This window comes from Triticum aestivum, chromosome 6B, assembly GCF_018294505.1.
Source record: "Triticum aestivum cultivar Chinese Spring chromosome 6B, IWGSC CS RefSeq v2.1, whole genome shotgun sequence".
Classification (NCBI taxonomy): domain Eukaryota; kingdom Viridiplantae; phylum Streptophyta; class Magnoliopsida; order Poales; family Poaceae; genus Triticum; species Triticum aestivum.
In genome coordinates, this window is record NC_057810.1 from 12,795,017 (window position 1) to 12,805,783 (window position 10,767).

General features: G+C 46.8%; 1 pseudogene; it reads right to left on the reverse strand.

Moving 5' to 3' along the window:
- Positions 1-8,734: 8,734 nt before the first annotated feature.
- Positions 8,735-10,358, reverse strand: LOC123138597 (uncharacterized; annotated as a pseudogene).
- Between the last annotated feature and the right edge of the window lie 409 nt (positions 10,359-10,767).

Below are 10,767 nucleotides of genomic sequence, written 5' to 3' on the forward strand. Positions count from 1 at the left end.
CTAAAGGGCACACCACCCTTTAGTCTCGGTTCGTGTCTCAAACCGAGACTAAAGGGCTCATTTGAACCGGGACTAATGCCTTTAGTCCCGGTTTGGACACGAACCGGGACTAATGCCCCCATGGGTCCCGGTTCGTGACTGAACCGGGACTAATGGGCTTATCTGGCCTGAACGTATGCCCTATTTTCTACCAGTGAGTATGGGAAATATATCAAGAGCAAGTATATGGGAAGGCCCTTGGGTGGTATAGACACCATCAGTTACCAGAGGGCATCAAGAATACTAGTGGCTACATTTCCTTAGTTGCTCATAGCAGTTCTAAGTTCTAACTGCCCTCATTATTACTTTCAGGGTGGAGATTAGTTTATTAGGAACTAGGATGCTACCTGCGTGGAGCAGGTACTCACATGTATGATATTGTACCGTTATTGTCTATGACTCAGATGTTTGTTTCATGTGGTTGGAGCTGAGAAGAAGACTACCATTTATATATGTTACATAACTTGATCAGATCTGGCGGTGTGCCACCCTTGGGTTTTGGCTTTTTACCTGCCTTCGACGTGCAGCATTTGGAGAAATATGTTATTGGTAGTACAGTTGTAGTCTTGTGTTCACCATTACAAACTAAGTTTAGTTAGTGATGTGTAAATCTAATTTAACAGTAAAAATATTATTTCTCTTAGAACATAGTTGTCTACCGTCGACTCTACACAGACGACTAGACTAGCATAGACTGTCTAATACATGCATTTGTCTTGGTTTAGCCTTTAGAGTACTTCGGGCCATGTACAAGTGATGCATGTGCTCTGTAGTGTCACCTGTAGCATCCTTGTGGTGCCACGGTAGCAACAGCATTTCTAGCAGGCCGCAGGCATGTAATCTCACGTAGGAGAGTGTACCTGTACAAGTGATTCCGGCATTTATTACCCAAGACAGATCATGCGCGTTCAGTGAGCAGCATGCTGGAATGTTGGACCCTAGGACCTGTGCGGATGCTTATGAGAAATAGATTCCCTGATTCTTTCTTTCCCCGTGCCTCCTCTGCCCATCTACATGCTCCGAACGGTTTCCCCTTCGAGACAAACACGGGGAGAAATCCAGCACCGAGTTTGTGGCAAGGTTTTTGTGGTAGATATTAGTTGGAAAATTCAGAAAGTATCGACACAAAAAAGAGATCGACCAGGGTGAAAAGGTATGATGCTTCAATGTTCAAAGAGTCCTAGATGTATGTTGCCCTAGTGTATTCTTATACATGGTCTAAGGTGCAGTCCAACATTAGTGTTAGTGGTTGGGTAGTAAATAGGTTGGATGAATTACAAAGCTCAATTACTTGATTGATATCTGCTACCATTAAAAATAGTACTTTTTTTAATCTTGATAGCACAGCCATGAAAACGTGCTCAGTTCTGTGGTCGGTGGCAAAATAAAGGAATCTCATGTACGACAAATGCACTTTTCTTAGTCTTTTTTCGAAAAGCAGGACGCCATCTTTGTTAATTATTCAACAACTGTCTAACAAAAACATACATCAAGCCACTTGAAACCACCACCATGGCGCCACCACAGCGCTCAACGGCACCACCTCCCTATGCGCAAACTATTGAGCACGTCACGGTCGCCGCAGGTAGACCGCAGGACCATGCCACCAAATAGCACCCGCCAACACAGCTTGAAGTCTCTTGGAGATCTATCATGTGTACCACATGCTGAACAGGCATGACACAACGTAGCACCTATCTGCCAGGCATGATCGACTTGACATCTCCACCGAAACACCATGCAAGACTAAGGCGCTCCACCTCCTACCTTTGTCTTCTAGCGCGGCTCCACAAACGATGCTCCCAAGAGAGAAATGACACCGCAGTGCCATCGTCGTCCGATCTGGAAGACCAGATCCTAGGGTTTCCCCCGAAGCAGCATGAGTGAGTCGATAGTAGTTACAGAATGATGCCTTCATCAAGGTAACGGTGCAGAGTGCCGCCATCGCATGCCGTCTGCTCGGTTTTCACCAGCAACTATGCCTCCCCAACTCGCAGCCAGTACTAGATGATGGATCTCGAGATTTGACCACCCAGCCTCAGGCCGACCACCTCTGACAGAGGAGATGACCACCACCACCAAGCCGAGGGTCCTTGCCCTGGGCGCCCACGTGATGGACAACAAGACTAGGAGAACCACCATGATCTGAAGTCGAACCAGAAGTTGAGTGGCTCCATCATGGCCACTGCCGCCACATACCGCTGCGGCTACAGCCCCGCCGCCACACCCCAGCCGCCGTTGTCTGCCATCATAGTTTAGGAGTTCAAGATTGGATCCGCTGCATCGATCTTGAGCCGTTGGCGCGCGAGGAGAAGGCTGCTCCATGCCGCTGAGACCCGCCGCTGTTGACGTGTCAGATGCAACGTCGTTCCTCCTTCGCAAACACCGCCTGCTGCCACTAGTCCCATCCCCTTCATCTGCAGTTTCTCTGCATTCCCAACCGAGCCCCAAGGCTCCTAACGGCGGCGGCCGAAGAAGAGCGGCGGCTGCGGATGATGATGACGATGGCGGAGTGGTTAGGAGCGCGGCGACGGTGCTTGAAGTAGGCAAGGAACCCGACAACATGACAAAGACCGGTGCGGATGGTGGTGGACCCGCACCATGGGAGGCGGCGTGGTGCATATTATTTTAGGTGATGCACTCAAAAACATTATTCTGGTTGAATTTAAGGTGACCTGCATATACTTAATGTTTTAGTCTAATCTTTCAAAGTGGAAGCTTAAAATACTTATTTTTGATTTTATATGGTGGAGAAATTATTTGATTAGAAATTATTACGGATTTTTAAATAACTTTAACATTAATTTTAAATCCATATTGATAAACACTAGTAGAAAAACCCCTATTAGTCCTGGTTGGTGAGGGCCTTTTGTCCCGGTTCTTGAACCGGGACTAAAGGGTCGTTACTAATGCCCTAGACCTTTAGTCCCGGTTCTAACACGAACCGGGACAGATGGGCCTCCACGTGGCCGGTGCGCCGAGCCCAGGCAGGAGGGCCTTTGGTCCCGGTTGGTGGCACCAACCGGGACCAAAAGGCATCCACGCGTCAGCATTTCAGTGGCTGGGGGTTTTGTTTTGTTTTTTTGAAAGGGGGAGGGGTTGGGGGTTTTGGGGGGTTAATTTAGGTGTTTCATATATTGTGTTAGCTAGCTAATTAATAGAGAGAAGCGTCCTCTCTTATGTCCGTGCTTGGTCGAACCTACGTACTGTACATAGAGAGGTCCTCGACACACTAGCTAGTAAGAAAATGAAGGAAACCATTAAGTACAGAAGTTCGTCATGCATACCTAGAAAAGTGATCGATCGACCTCTCCTTCTCCGAGAGATTGGTCGAACAACAAGTTCTCATATTATCTATCAGACGCTACTGGCTACATACATATACAATATGTAAGATCTCTTACAATCCCCTAGCATTTGAAATCAACTTCCACATGGTATTCTCTGGCTTTATTGATGACGTGGTCAAGAAAGAATCCCGCCAATTCCTCTTGAATTGCTTTCATGTGATCTTGTGGTAGGAGTTCATTCCGCATCTGCTACGTCTAATTGGAAGAAGGGGGTTAATACATATATGAATGAAACTCAACAGAAATGATGGTGTAATAAAATGAAATTGTTAATATTATTGCTTACGCACTTCATATTGTCTTTTAGAGTAGCCCCGCTTATTTTTCAAAGTCGCGTTGTAGATGAACTCGCACACGTAGTATCCACAGAAATTATTCCCTTCTTCCTGCCACAAGCACTTTACGAGAAATAGAGGTCAATCAAACTGATAATGAAACATTATAAATGGCATTGATGAAAGTATAGCTATAGAATAAACGGGAGATGCGCGCAACTAGCTAGCTAGTAGTACTTACTTTCGGGTATGTATATCGCAGCTCCTTTGACAGTTCCGGAGCTTCTGCGGTGAACTGTTTCCAAACCCTGGAAGACAAAGAAAATAATTACTATTACTTGAGATATCAGGAAATGAACAAAAACTTGCCGATATGGTGCGATAATGATCGATTGAACTTACTTGTTGAGCAGTTTAGTCATGTCCGCATAGGTTTTGGGATCTTTTCATCTCGAGTCAAAGACGGTTACTAGTCCCCGCTCAAGCTTAATCTCTAGAAGAACATAGTGGAAGCTGCGCACGCATGCATAACCAATCAATTAATTACATTACTATAACCTCGCTCGAGTAATAAGGGAAACCGAATATGCACACGACAGTAACTTTCACTCGAAGTTGTAAGGAAAGAGTATTAAATCTTTGTTTTGATTTTTGATCAACGATTGTAGCAAGTTGGCCTCGGCCTCTTCGACGTTCTTTTAACCTGAAATTTATCTATGATATTTGTGTTAATGAACCCAATATAATACATTTCTTGTTTTTTGCACTCGACGATCTTCAATCTGCATAATATAGTGAGGATAATTAATTATAAATACATGCAATGAAAGAGCCGAGCTATATATAGAGACTTAATGACAGAAATAGTACTTACAGACAGTAGCAAAAGACCGTTAATTTATCGAGGGACTTTTGATTGAAGAACTCGAAGAACTCCTCAAATGGAACAGGCAACAGATCAGTTCCAACGAGGTCGTGCTCCTCTTTAATTCTCAGATACAAAGTATTCGTCCCCCCAGACTCTCTGCAGGTTTTCATGTACCAATTATGGAATCTTCGCATCATCGTTATTAGAGATTTTTCATCTTTGACGAGAGGCTTCCCATACTCGTATCTGTGTTCGTCCATCTTCAAGAAATCAAAATGTACATCATCAGACAGGTAATTCTCCAAGATTGTTATAACTGGGCACCGTCCCCGGAGCATTAGCGACGATGTCGCTAGACACATTGAGCGGGGGGCACGATTGCTTTGGTTGTTCGCTGAGCTGGGCAATTTTTTCCCAGCTGCTCGTTCTTTTAACCTTTGATCACTGACAGTACTTCCCGACCGGTTAGCTTCGAGATATGTCTTTGAAGTAATCCGCTCATAGTTGGTTTTCGGCGGAGACTTTGGTGGTTTCCTCAGGGCACCGATAGTGCACTTTGCTTTCACCGGATCTACCTTCTCCTCCGGAGGTGGATGTCTCTTTGCTTTCAACCCTTCAAAGAAGTCCTTCACTTCGGTCTGCACGATCTTCGCGTTTTCCTCCTCGGTCCTCTCGTAAGGTAACTTCTCTAGAGGCTTGAGAGATGGACCGTATCTGTATTGCCTCCCGCCTCTGGCTGTACAGCTAGACGCCAGAGCAGATGGAGCGGCTGCGGCTATCTTCTTTCGTGCTTGCTTATGAGGCAGAGGAGAAGGACTATGACACGCCGGAGCAGCCGGGGCGGTGGCGGGTCTCTTTCGCCCTTGCTGGCGAGGCGGAGAAGGAGGAGGTTGCTGGCTGCTCGGGCGCGCTGGCGCAGGCGGAGAAGGAGGCGGAGTGCTGCCACACTCCGGAGAAGGAGGCTGAGTGCCCTGATCACTCGCCGGAGGAGGAGGCGGAGTGCTCTGATTCGCCGGAGGAGGAGGAGGAGGCGGAGGTGTCCAGTTCGGATGGTTGATGATCTCCTTCCGCCATAGGCATGGAGTCTTCAGAGAAGACTCCAGCCGAATCTCCCCTTCACCTGTAGGGTGTTCAAGCTCAAGGTCCTCAAATCTTTCCGTTATTTGATCCACCATCACCCTAGCATATCCTTCTGGAATCGGCTGGCCATAGTAGGTTGAGCCAGGTTCATTAGGTATAACAGAGCCAACAGCCGCCTTGACTTTCAATGTCATCCATCGCGTCATAAGGTGGCAATGTTGAAACTCTGTGATAGCATCCACGGGGTAGCCCGTGAAGACAGGCTCCAGCTGCTGAGTCTGCTCAATGGAAGCCACGCTGCTTCTCCGCTGAGATGGCGGGGTAGCTTCAGGGGAAGATTCGGCAGGTCGTTTGCTGTGATCTGCTTCTCGTTCCTCTAGCCCTTGTACCCTTTCGTACAGCGCCTGCAGTTGGCTATGCTCCACTTTCTTCTTCCTCTCCAGGGTTTTCTAACCCCCTGCGTCCGGAAACCCAGCCTTCCACGAAAGGGAGCCTGGCATGCCTCGTGTCCGTCCAGGGTGCTCAGGATTCCCGAGGGCCATTGTGAGCTCGTCCTTCTCTCTGTTTGGAACGAACGTCCCTTCCTGTGCTGCGGCGATATAGGGCCGAAGCTTCCTGACGGGTATTCGCAGTTGCTCTTCCGTCCAAACGCACTTCCCTGATACAGGGTCCAAAGTACCGCCAACCCCAAAGAACCAAGTCCGGCAATGGTCTGGCCATCTCAATGTCTCTGGTTTGACCCCTTTAGCAATCAGGTCATTCTCAGCCTTGTCCCACAAAGGTCGGGCTTTGTGGTAACTACCTGACCACGTGCGATGGTGATGCTTCTTCTTCGCAGCATTAATCTTGTTTGTCGCTGACATCTTCTTACTCTTTTCTGATGTCTTGTGGGCCACAAATGCGGGCCATTGATCTCTGATCTTCTCATACTTTCCGATGAATTCTGGTGTCTCTTCTTTGTCGACAAACATTTTCAGCTCAATCTTCCACCTCCTGAATAGTTCTGCCATCTTCTTAAGAGCATGAGACTTGATCAATTTCTCTTTAACTGGCTTCTATAGATCCTCCTCTGGCGGTAGGGTGAAATTTGTCTTAAGCGTTGTCCAAAGATCTTCTTTCTGCATATCGGAGACATAAGACGTCGACACCTCAGGGTCTTCCTTCTTTGGCTCTAACCATTGCTGGATACTGATCGGGATCTTGTCTCTAACAAGAACCCCGCACTGAGCACGAAATGCATCCCTTGTCCGGATGGGTTCAATCGGCTTGCCATCGCACGCGATTGCTGTGATCTCAAACCTTTCATCTGAGTGCAACTTTTTCTCCGGGCCTCGTTTCTTTACCGAAGTTGAGCTCGATCCGGAGGGCTAGAGAAAAAGAAGAAAGATGACTAATTAATATGTGTACATATGAAAACAATGAATGCATCAATTAACTAGTCAGCACGGGCTTAACTAATATATATATACCTGGCCGAACTCGGTTCGGTCACCGGAGCAATCAGCACAGTCTCCTTCTTGTACCTCCATTGGGTCACCGGAGCCATCATGAACATAGCCCTCTTCTTGTACCGGCATTAATGGGTCACCGGAGCCATCATGAACATAGCCCTCTTCTTCACCCGGTCCTTCCTGACCATCGGTGTCATTGAGAAACGACGCAACGACATCACTTCCTTGTGCGATTATCTCCCCCAACATCTCTTCTGTTGCTTCGTCTTGGGAGTGCTCCATAGTTTCTGCAAATATTGACAACATGTCAATTATTATTCAAACATGGTACAGATGGATATATATTAGTGGCAAACGTAGAACTAGCTAGCTAATCATAATAAGGAATCATGTTAGTGGCCTCTACGCTGCTTCTCTAGGGTTTGGGGTGGCCTAGACAACGCTTCAAGGGTTTGGGGTGGCCTCGACACAACGCTTCAAGGGTTTGGGGTGGCCTCGATGACAACGCTCTTTTAACTTGGTAAATTTGGGTGGCCTCGAGAGAGTTCGTCGGGTAGGGGCGCGGAGGGAGGGGGTAGGAGACCAACATCATTTTTTCTCTATGGTTTGGGTGTCCTCGAGAGTTTTGGTCGAGCGAGAGGGACGAGGGGGGTGCTCCCGTGGTATAAGTTATCACGGTCGAGAGTGGGTATATATATCGACCGCCCCTCATGTCGAAGTTATCCGAGAGGGGGTTATATCCACAACGACGCAATATACATATACATGGGAAAATAATGTTATCGGGGAGGGGGTATATCGGTGCGTCTGTGCATCGATATAGTTTTGTTTTCTTCCAAGAAACCACAGGAGCACAGGTGAAATGCCTTCATACCTCAGACCGCTAAAGTTCCAAGTTATAGTTTGTATTCCAGTACAACGAAAATCTGATCATAGAAGGAAAAATGGCGCACCAAACACAAATTACCTACGGTTAGCCTGGAGCCCTGGACTACCCACTTCTAATATAAAGGGAAAAAAAATTAACTGACATATCTGCATCACCAATCGTGCATAAGCTCAAGTAACTGCGTAAAAATTACAATTACGATGCACTTGTGCTCAATACGAAAAGAGCCACTAAGCAACATTCAGAATAAAAATAAAAATGCTCGTAAATATGTTGTGGTTCAAAGTTAAATGGTACTCAGTACAAAAAAATTTATCCACTAGGCAGTAGCTACAAATTCCAGGACTGATGGGTTTGTGATAATATTTCAGGACAAGAAAATACAGTGGGAAACAAGACAACACTAGGCATCTCTCAGCTCTTATACATATTTGTTTCGTATTTTTGTGGGTTCAGTTTTTAGTTTTTACTGATAGTTCGGGAAAAAAGAAGGTGCAGAAGAATGAGATGTCCATGCTAAAAGAACAAAACAAGTAATTTTCAGGTCCACTACATATTGCTATTATGAGAATAAAGGGGAAGAGCCAGTTCAGCAAGCATGACTTGTGGTGCCAACACGAGCATTATCAAAAGTAACCTGCACCCACATGCAAGGGTAGTGCACAATAAGTTTTCAAGACATCATAGCAAGCGTTATCTAAAGTCGCTACAAGTACTAGTAAAATGGCCTACATTTTTTATCATATATTGATACCATCCCACAGTTATCCGAAGGAGTGCAATTAATGATGCACATTGCCAAACCATGTAACCTCAATAAGAGCAATATAAAGGACATCTAAAGGGAAAAAGGCAAACCTTGCAAGATTATCTTTGAGCGCCGGGAATATGGGAGGCCAAACCATCAAAAAAGGATAGACAACACTGAAACGCCGATAATTTTATGCTGTTTCATGTAGTTTACACAGTATCCTGCTCGTGACGTCCAGATAGAGCATGCAACCACACATTTTCGAGAACACAAACTCAGCATTATGCCCGATGTGGCATAGATAGGGACCACCAATATGCTCAAGCGTGGGATCTAGCATCCTCAGATTAGCACACATCTCACGCAAACAAATGGTATGGACCAGCAACCAGTTATCACCTTTGTGGAGCCAGATGCAAAGTTGATGCTCATTGATATGGACATGGGTGAGATATACACCAGAAGCGTCATCGGCCTGAGACAAGGTGTTGCTAAAAGGGTGATACTTCACTCTGTGTGGGAGTGGAATTCTAGATAAACTTGAGGTCACTAAATCAATGACAATAATTTCATCACTGAAGGCAGACAGCATATAGATCTTGCTGCCGACGACCTCAGCTTTTGGTGCCGTTAGCGGAAGAATGATTTGGTCTGTGGCTGAGCTTTGCATGCACCAGACGCCGTCTTGCAACATATATACGCTCATCCTGAAATTTCTTGTCCCCCCGATCAATTCGGCCAACACATACAGGTAGGACAAGCCGCCTTCTTCTTCTTTGGAGAGGATTGCACCGAGAATTTGTTGCATGGGTTCCTGGGCTCTTGGAAGTGATGGGACGGCGCCCATGCCTCTATCAGGGCACAGAGGGTTATGCGCCTCAAGTGCCAATCTGTTTGAATTGCGGTGCATGGTGAAGACGGTGCCATTCCTGCATAATATGATCTGTTCATGGACAACGAAGCCGTGGCTTGGCATGCGGCATACGACAGGAGCAAGCTCTGGGGGCTGGGGCAGCATTGGGACGAAGTGCGGAGCGGTGTGCCCGACCGTCCAGACCGACCCTCCGTCGATGTAGAAGCCAAGGAGCCGGGGCGGGTAGCGCTCGCAGAAACAACAGAGGAAGCTGGGGCTGGAGACGTGGTGGTACCATCGCTTGCAAACAAGGGCGGCACGAACGAGGGTGGTGGGGAAGCCAACGCGGAGGAGTATCTCGACGAGGAGGTCATCGTCGGCCAACACCTTGGATACGGCAGCTGCCATCCACCCTGTGGAGGACTGCTGCATCTCGCCATCCACACTCACACATGGTGTTTTCTCCAGATTAACCCTATGAAATCGAAACCATCAGCGACAAACAAATGGAAGAGACTAATTTCTTCAATTACAAACATATCGTCCATCAATCTATCTCTCTTTTCTTTTTTGCAAGTGACAGATCCCTGATTTCACTAAAGAAAGGTTTTTTTTACTACAGAAAAAGAAGATGAAGAGAAAAGAAAAAGTGGAATTGAACAAAAATAGGGACCGCACAGTTTCCAAACAGATTACAACGTGGTAACAGCCAACAACAACAAAAAAGCGGGGCGATATCTCATAGCCGGAGCAAACTGCGCCAAATGAAATCTCACCGTTGGGGGATCTCGGCGGCATCCATCATATATCTTCCTTCCCCCGTCAGTTGACCCACAAGTAAGCAGTTGTAGGTAGGATTTAGAAAAGAAAGGAATCGGGCTAGGGTTCCCCACGAGTGCGGAGAGAAGAAATCGAGAGAAAGAGAAGAACTCACATCGACGAAATCGGAGGAGGCGGAAGAAGAAGAAGAAGAGGCCACGTCCGGCGCCACTGGGGATGGGTCGTCTCATCGCCACTGCCGCTGCCGCTGCCGCTCCTGTCTTCCGGCCCGAGCCGTGCTGGGTATTTTTTTTTTTTTGAGACAAAGTGTAGTGAGAGAGACCAGGCAATAGTTAAGGCCCATATACAGTACAGTGGAGAGTAGCCCACTATACCGAACCAGTAGTCCGCAAAATTGTTTTGTTACACTCCTCTCAAAAAAATAAATTGTT